This window comes from Oryctolagus cuniculus, chromosome 1 (genome assembly GCF_051225735.1).
Source record: "Oryctolagus cuniculus isolate XC-2025 breed Fujian yellow rabbit chromosome 1, ASM5122573v1, whole genome shotgun sequence".
In the NCBI taxonomy this organism is placed as follows: Eukaryota; Metazoa; Chordata; class Mammalia; order Lagomorpha; family Leporidae; genus Oryctolagus; species Oryctolagus cuniculus.
The window spans coordinates 109,981,665-109,988,798 of NC_142867.1; positions in this window are offsets into that span (position 1 = coordinate 109,981,665).

The window sequence follows — 7,134 nt, forward strand, 5'->3', positions numbered from 1 at the left end:
CAAAATAAATACCATAGATGAAAGGGGCAGATCGCTAGGGACACAGACACCAAACTACCAAGCCCGACTCAAGAAGAGACAGGTGATCTGAGTAGACACTGGGAGTGTGTGCAGGACGGGGAGAATACCAAGGCCAGCCGCTGCAGCCACGGGCTCACGGCGACTTGACACATTTCCCTGTGCAGGCGCCCAAGCAGGGCGACCCTGGGTTTGGATAGCGCTGGGCTGAGCGAGAGGCACTGAGGAAGTGGAGAGGCACTAGGTGTGGGATCAGAGGTCCCACCTGCCAGGGGTCCACGGGCCAAGGGTGAACCTTGTGTGGAGGGAATGGCAGCACCTGCCCCGTGGGAATGTGGTGTGGATGACATGACAGGCATGAAAACCTTAGCAAAGAGAAAAAACCCTGAGACCTGTGCATGGCCAAAGCATCCATGGGGGGTTAAGATGCCCACATTGGAGTGCCCGGGCTCCACTCCAGCCCCACACAAGTCCAGCTTCCTGCTGGTGTGCACTTTGGGAGGCAGCCGATGGGAGGACTGATAGCTCGAGTCCTTGGGTCCCTTCTGCCCACGGGGGAGACCTGGATTAAGTTCCCAGCTCTTGATCTTCAGCCTGGTCGGCATTCGGAAAGTATTGGGGCCATTCTATGCACACGCTAAGTATAAAGCGTGAGTCGGGGTAGGCGTTCAGCACAGCAGGTAGAACGGCCGTATCCCACATCTGAGTGCCTCAGTGGGCACCCCGGCTCTACTGCTCCAGCTTCCTATTAACATAGACCCCATGAGGCAGTGGAGGCTGGCCCAGTAGCTTGGTCTCTGGGAGAACTGGCCGGAGGTCCCAGCTCTCAGCTTCAGCCTGGCCCAGTCCCGCTGGTACAGGCACCTGGGGAGTGAACCAGCAGATAGATGCTCGCGCGCGCTCTCTCTCTCTCTCTAATAAATAAGTAAATATTTAAAAATTCAGCCCTTCTGCCCCACCCCCAGCTGCACCCTGCCTCCCTTTCTCCAGGAGACATCCAGCCCGCACTGCCCACCCTCCGCCTTCCCCAGCTGCTTGTGGTGCCGGGGCCCCAAGACAGGAGAGAGTCAGGAGCAAAGGAGAATGGGGAGCTGCTGAGGGCAGGACTGGGCCCTCGGAGGAAGCAGGGAGACTGTGCCCAGGCTGTCGCGCCATGGAGTTACTAAGCGTTAAAGTGGCAGGCCCCCTACCTGACTGTCTATTGATGAGTCTGCTCTCTTGTTCTATGGAAGCCTCCAAAATCTCGTGTGACTGGGCCTTCCCAGGCTCTCCCCTGAGATCAGCCCCATAGCCGGCACCCTCGGCTTCCCAGCCTCAGCCCGGACTCCAGTCTTGCAGCCCCGTGCGTGGCCAGCCTCCGCCGGCAGCCAGGCAGGTTCCCGGCACTGGGCCTTTGCTGATGGCGTTGTCCTGCCTGTCCTTTCCCTAACTCTCTGGCCTGGTGCACTCCTTTTCACCCTGCAAGGCCCACAGCAAACAGCCTCCTCCAGCTTGGAGCCAGGGGTCTGCTCCAAGACCCCCCATAGGGGCCAGAGACCACATAGTACTAAGCCCTAAACACACAGTTTTTCCTGTAGTATGCATATACCAGTGGTCAAGTCTGATTACCAGGTGGGCATAGTCAGGGCCAGTGCTATGGCCTAGCGAGTTAAGCTGCTGCCTGCGACGCCAGCATCCCATATGGGCACCAGGTTCATGTCCCAGCTGCTCTGCTTCTAATCCAGCTCCCTGCTAATGTGCCTACAAAAGCAGCAGCAGACGGCCCAAGCACTTGAGCCCCTGCCACTCACATGGGAGACCTGGGAGAAGCTCCTGGCTGCTGGCCCCTGGCTTTGGCCTGGCCCAGCCCTGCTCATTGTAGCCATTTGGGGAGTGAACCAGCAGATGGAAGACTTCTCTCTCTGTCTCTCCCATTCTCTCTGTAACTCTGACCTTCAAATGTATAAATAAAACTTCTAAAAAATTTTTAAATGGGCACAGTAAAAGATAAACAACAATAATAAATAGAATAAAATGATAATAGAGTAATAAAATAAAAATAGAAAATACATACCAATAATAAAACTGCCAGAATCACCACTCTTGTGTTTTGGGACCATTATTAAGTAAAATAAGGGTTAACTGTTGCCAAGCTGTGACACCACAGCAGAGGATCTGATAAGGACAAGGCAGCCAGTGACTAATGAGGGTTGGGGGTAGCATATAGGGCATCAATGCACTGAACCAGGGGATGCCTCACGCCCTGGGCAGGACCCACAGGGACAGTTCAAGATCTCACCCCGCCACTCAGAATAGCAAGCAATTTAAAACTCATGAATTGTTCATTTCTGGAATTTTCCATCTGCTATCTTCAAGCCACAATTGACCGTCACTCAAACAGCAGAAAGTGAAACTGTGATAACAGGGCTGACGGTAGGAGGCCTTCCCCAAGGCCCAGACAGAGTCAGCACTCCCTCCTGGGTCTCCCCGCAGCAGTGGGCACGTCCCCGCCTGTCCCTCCATCACTGCACACACGCACCAAAACCCTGTCTGGCACTGCAGGTTCCAGGGTTGGCCTCCCTGACCAGACTGCGGCTCCACCAGGGCCCAGGCGGACTCACAGAGCCCACCAGCTTGGACCCCTCTCTCCCAGGTGCAGGAGGGTGTCTGTAGTGTGTAAGGGTGACCCTGGAGAGTGATGACAGGCACCTGGCCTAGGCCAGGGGCTCAGGGGTGGGGCTACGATACAGAGCAGGCAGGCAGCAGAATTTGGTGCTCAGTTGGATGTGTGGCTTAAGGAACCGATGAATGGCCCTAGTGCTGTGGACAATGATAGAGAGAGTAGTTCTGGTGCCCCGCTGGGCATGGCTCTCACAGCCTTGGCCACCTTCCTTGAGTTCTCCTCCAAGAAGAGCCTGAAAAACCATTCCTGGAGCCCAGGCGCCCCCTAGTGGTTGAAACAGCACCTGCCCAAGAACTAGAGGCAATGGCAGGCCCGGCCCACGGGCCTCCTTCCCGCAGGGCTGCTTGACCACTGCCCCGCACAGCAAGGTGTGTCCCAGGTCTCATTCACTGGGAGGCTCAAGTCCTGTGATTCCCGTCGCCCCGTCCTGGATGGCTGTGAGCGCTCCTCCTGACCACGGTCCCAAGGACCCCACCCCAGGCCCTGTTCCCCTAACGGTGGCCGTGGTCTCCACCCCTGCTCTGACGTTCCTGCCCGTGCCATCCAAGCTGGCCTGGCAGCCTCTGAGTGGGCGCTCAGGTCTCCTGGAGAACCCGCCCCACCCCTGGGTGGCCGTGCTCCGAACGGCCACCCCAGCCCCGGGTCGGGGACAGCGCTCTGTCCAACCCATGCACTGTCCTAGATGTGCTTGAATGTGAGGCCTGCTGGGGCTGTGCCTCCTGCTGGGGTCCCTCCACCCCCTTGCGGACACCTCTCTGTTTCCCTCCATCTCCCTGGGCGCCTCAGAGCCCCCTGCTCGCAACAGTTCCTTCATCCTCTCTTCTTCCTACCATTTCACATCTGCCTACAGAACACCAGCCTAACCACCACCTCTTCTAGGAAGCCCTCCTTGATTATTTATCAAACAACCATCTACTGTTGTTTCGCCATACCAGCCAGGCGTGCGAAATGGAGCTACAGCCCCGGACCTCCAGCAGGGGAGCCGGCGGGGCAGAGCTGTTCTTCCAGCAGAAGGCAACACACAGGGACCCACACAAGGGACGCACAGGTGGCGGGGGCGGCATCAAGGATGCATTCCTGGGGCCAGTGCTGTGGTGTAGCGGGTAAAGCCACAGCCTGCAATGCCAGCATCCCTTATGGGCACTGGTTCAAGTCCTGGCTGCTCTACTTCTGACCCAGTTCCCTGCTAACACTCCTGGGAAAGCAGTAGAAGATGGCCCAAGTGCTCAGGCCCCTGCACCCACATGGGAGACCCAGAAGAAGCTCCTGGCTCCTGGATTTGAATTGGCTCAGCTCCAGCCATTGCGGCCATTTGGGGAATGAACCAGCGGATGGAAGACCTCTCTCTCTCTCTCCCTCCTCCTCCCCATCTCTCCCCCTGCCCCCCATCACTCTACCTGCCAAATAAATAAGTCATTAAAAAGATGGAGGGAGAGGAGGAGGAGGGGGAGGAGGGAGAAGGGGGAGGAGGAATAAGAGGGAGAAGGCGAGGTCTTTACTGGAGGATGGTGTTGGGGGGGCTTCGCCTTGGGGGGCTGGGCAGCAGGTGCTGAAAGCAAAGGCAGGAGGGGGCTGGTGGCTGGGGAGAAACTGGGGAGCTGACATCCTTTAGGAGGTGAAGAGCAGGTGTGCTGAGCCCAAGGGAGGGTGTGAGAGCACGCCTGGAGGATGAGCCACTGCACACTGGGGTTTACGATGCCGAGAGGCAGTGTTTGTAGAATTACACGCGAAGAGCTTAAAAATAAGTAATGACGTTCATCTTCAGTTCACCCAAGCCTGTAATTTGATACCTGGCCGCGGGCAGGGCCACCGCAGGCAGAGGATTAAACTCTACTGGCCCTGTGACCTCGCCCCGGCTGGGTCAGTGTTACAGCCAAGTAGCTGTCCGACCTAATTAGAACAAGTATGTGGCTGGCTGAGCCCCGGGGGCGGGGTGGGGGAGGGGCTGTCGGAGCAGCCCGGGGACCAGGGTCCTGGAGCAAGGGGTGCCGCCCTCCCGGGCACACCCTCAGGACTGCCCTGCAGCCCCCAGGCTGGCCCCTCTCTCTGCTGCGACCCCATCTGGGGCAGGACTTTCCCCCAGGCCAAGCAAGGCGGAGACCCGGAAGGGGCAGGGAGGCTGGGTGTGGGCGCGGCCGGGGTCCGAAGCGGCTACAGCGCAGGCGGAGGAGGAAAGTCCGCATTCATGGCCGATTGGTACAGGGACCGCACAAGAAAGCCCTTGCAGGAACAAGAGAAAACTCGGATCTCAGGAAACTCGTCCCTCGTTGCTGAAGTGTGGGGTGGCCAGACTCGCCCAGGCCAAGGGCTCCTCCCCACAGCCTCAATCCCATACCCCGGGCACCCGCTTGGGGCAGTATTAGGCTGTGCGGGAGGTTGGGGCGGGGTGGGGGGCGTTGGAAGATTCGTGAGACCCCCCTGAGCTTCTCAGGAAAGACGTTGTGGCCGAGAAGGGTGTGGGGCTTTGTAGTCACAGGAGTCATCCCACGGCTCCCTGCTCCGGCGGGCGGTGAAGAAGGCTGGCCTGGGCCGGCTCGGGGCACCAGCAGCATGGGCTTTAGCCCAGGAAGGGACTGAGGCCGTGGGGAAAGCGGCCCCCTTTGCCGCGAAGGGACCTGAGCACCCTCCCTCCCCGGGGGCAGTGAGCAGCCTGGCGAGCGCCACCTCGCGTGCCTCAGGGTCGAGTGAGAGGACGCGGGAAACGCGTTGGCCACTGACCCCGGCGTTGTCAACAGGCACTGAGGCTCCGTCACCAAGGTAGGCAGCGGGGTGAAGCTTCCACTGTCCTGGGGCCTGTCAGGGTCCCCCAGGCTGGGTAGGTCTTCGTTTATTATTTAAAAGATATATTTACTTATTTTAAAGGCAGGGTAACAGAGAGAGAGAGAGAGAATCTTCCACCCACTGGTTTACTTCCCAAATGACAGCATGCCCAGGCTAAATCCAGGAGCCAGGAACTCCATCTGGGTCTCCCATGTAGGTGGCAGGGGTCCAAGTACTTGGGCTGTCGGGTGCTGCTTTCCCAGGTGCATTGTCAGGGAGCTGGAGGGGAAGCGGAGCAGCGGGGACTGGAACCAGCGCTCTGGCATGAGATGCTGTGGGTAGGTCCTCTGATGAGGCTACACCGGCTTTTGTGCCTCATCTAGCAAAGCAGGCATCTGACCCCCTGCAGTGCCGTCAGGAACCCCCAGATCTGGGACGCTGGTGAGGCTCCTGCCTCTGCTGGATAAACGTGTACAGACGTGCAGGTCCCACCCAGGGCTGCAGGGCGCGCTGGGGATCAGAGGCAGGGAAAGTCAGAGCTCAGGCAAGCTGCGCACCTACTTGTTCTGGTTTATCTCTGATAAGCATTTTATCTCAGCCGCCTGCTGGGAGCAGTGGAGGGGCAGGCCCACCTGCGTGGGCTGTGGACTGGGAGCAGGAGTGTCTGGGTGTGGGGCTGGGTGGGGCCAGGAGGCCTCCATCGACCTGACCTGATTCCCACATTCCGGGGGCTCTCATACCACATCCATGCACTAACCTCTTCCCCAGGGCCTGCCCAGAACGGAGTCCCTGCCCAGAGCCCAGGCATCCCCAGTCATGCTCGCCAGTGGGCATCCCGGCTCCCTCTCGGCCTCCCCCGCAGCCTCCGGCAGTCAGCACTGGGCACTAACAGAAGAGCGGGAGTCGGGGCTCTCCTGCAGCCCTGCTTTGCTCCAGCCAATGTAAGAAGTGCACGTGGCTTCCCAGGCTGCCGTGGAGGGCGGGATGGTGCGCAGGCAGCCTGGGAAGCGTCAGTGTTGGGAACTGGGAGGTGCATATGTTTTTATTTTTGCAATAATAATCAAAATGATTCCAGGGTGTGGCCGGTCCCCTCCTCGGGTTATCTTCTTCCTGGCATCAGTGTTTCAGGGAAGCAGGCAGTCACCAGGCTACCAGGTACACACGCCAGATAAGAAGTAGGAGGGGCGGGGGAAGGCTCCGCCTGCGCCCTGGGAAAGGCCCCTGGATGCCCCTGGCCTGCACGGGGCTACCCTGGGAGACTGCTAGGGGCCCCGTGGCCTGGCCCTGCCTCTGCCCTGGCCTGCAGGATGCTCACTCGTTCTCTCACTTGGAGCTAGGACGCTCGTGTCCTTTGCCTCCTCTACCCCGCTGTGTTCTTCTACAGATGTGTGTGCATGTTGCTGACTGTGCCAGAGTCAGGCTGAGTCCCAGGAGCCTCCACAAGGAGCTGTGGCTCTTGCATTATGAGTTGACTTCACAAAAGCCCCGCTCCCTGCTCAGGGAGTTCCCGCTTCTGCAGCCCGCAGCTGGCTGTTGACGTGCAAGTGACAGCACCACTCAGCCACCCACGGCCATGGCCAGGTTCATTTCCCCCTCTTGAGCTGGTAGGTCCTTGACTTCCCCATCCAACAGCCGTCCAATTTTGTTGTGTCCCAGACAGAAGCAGGTGGGGAGAGGCAGCCCAGAGCTAATGC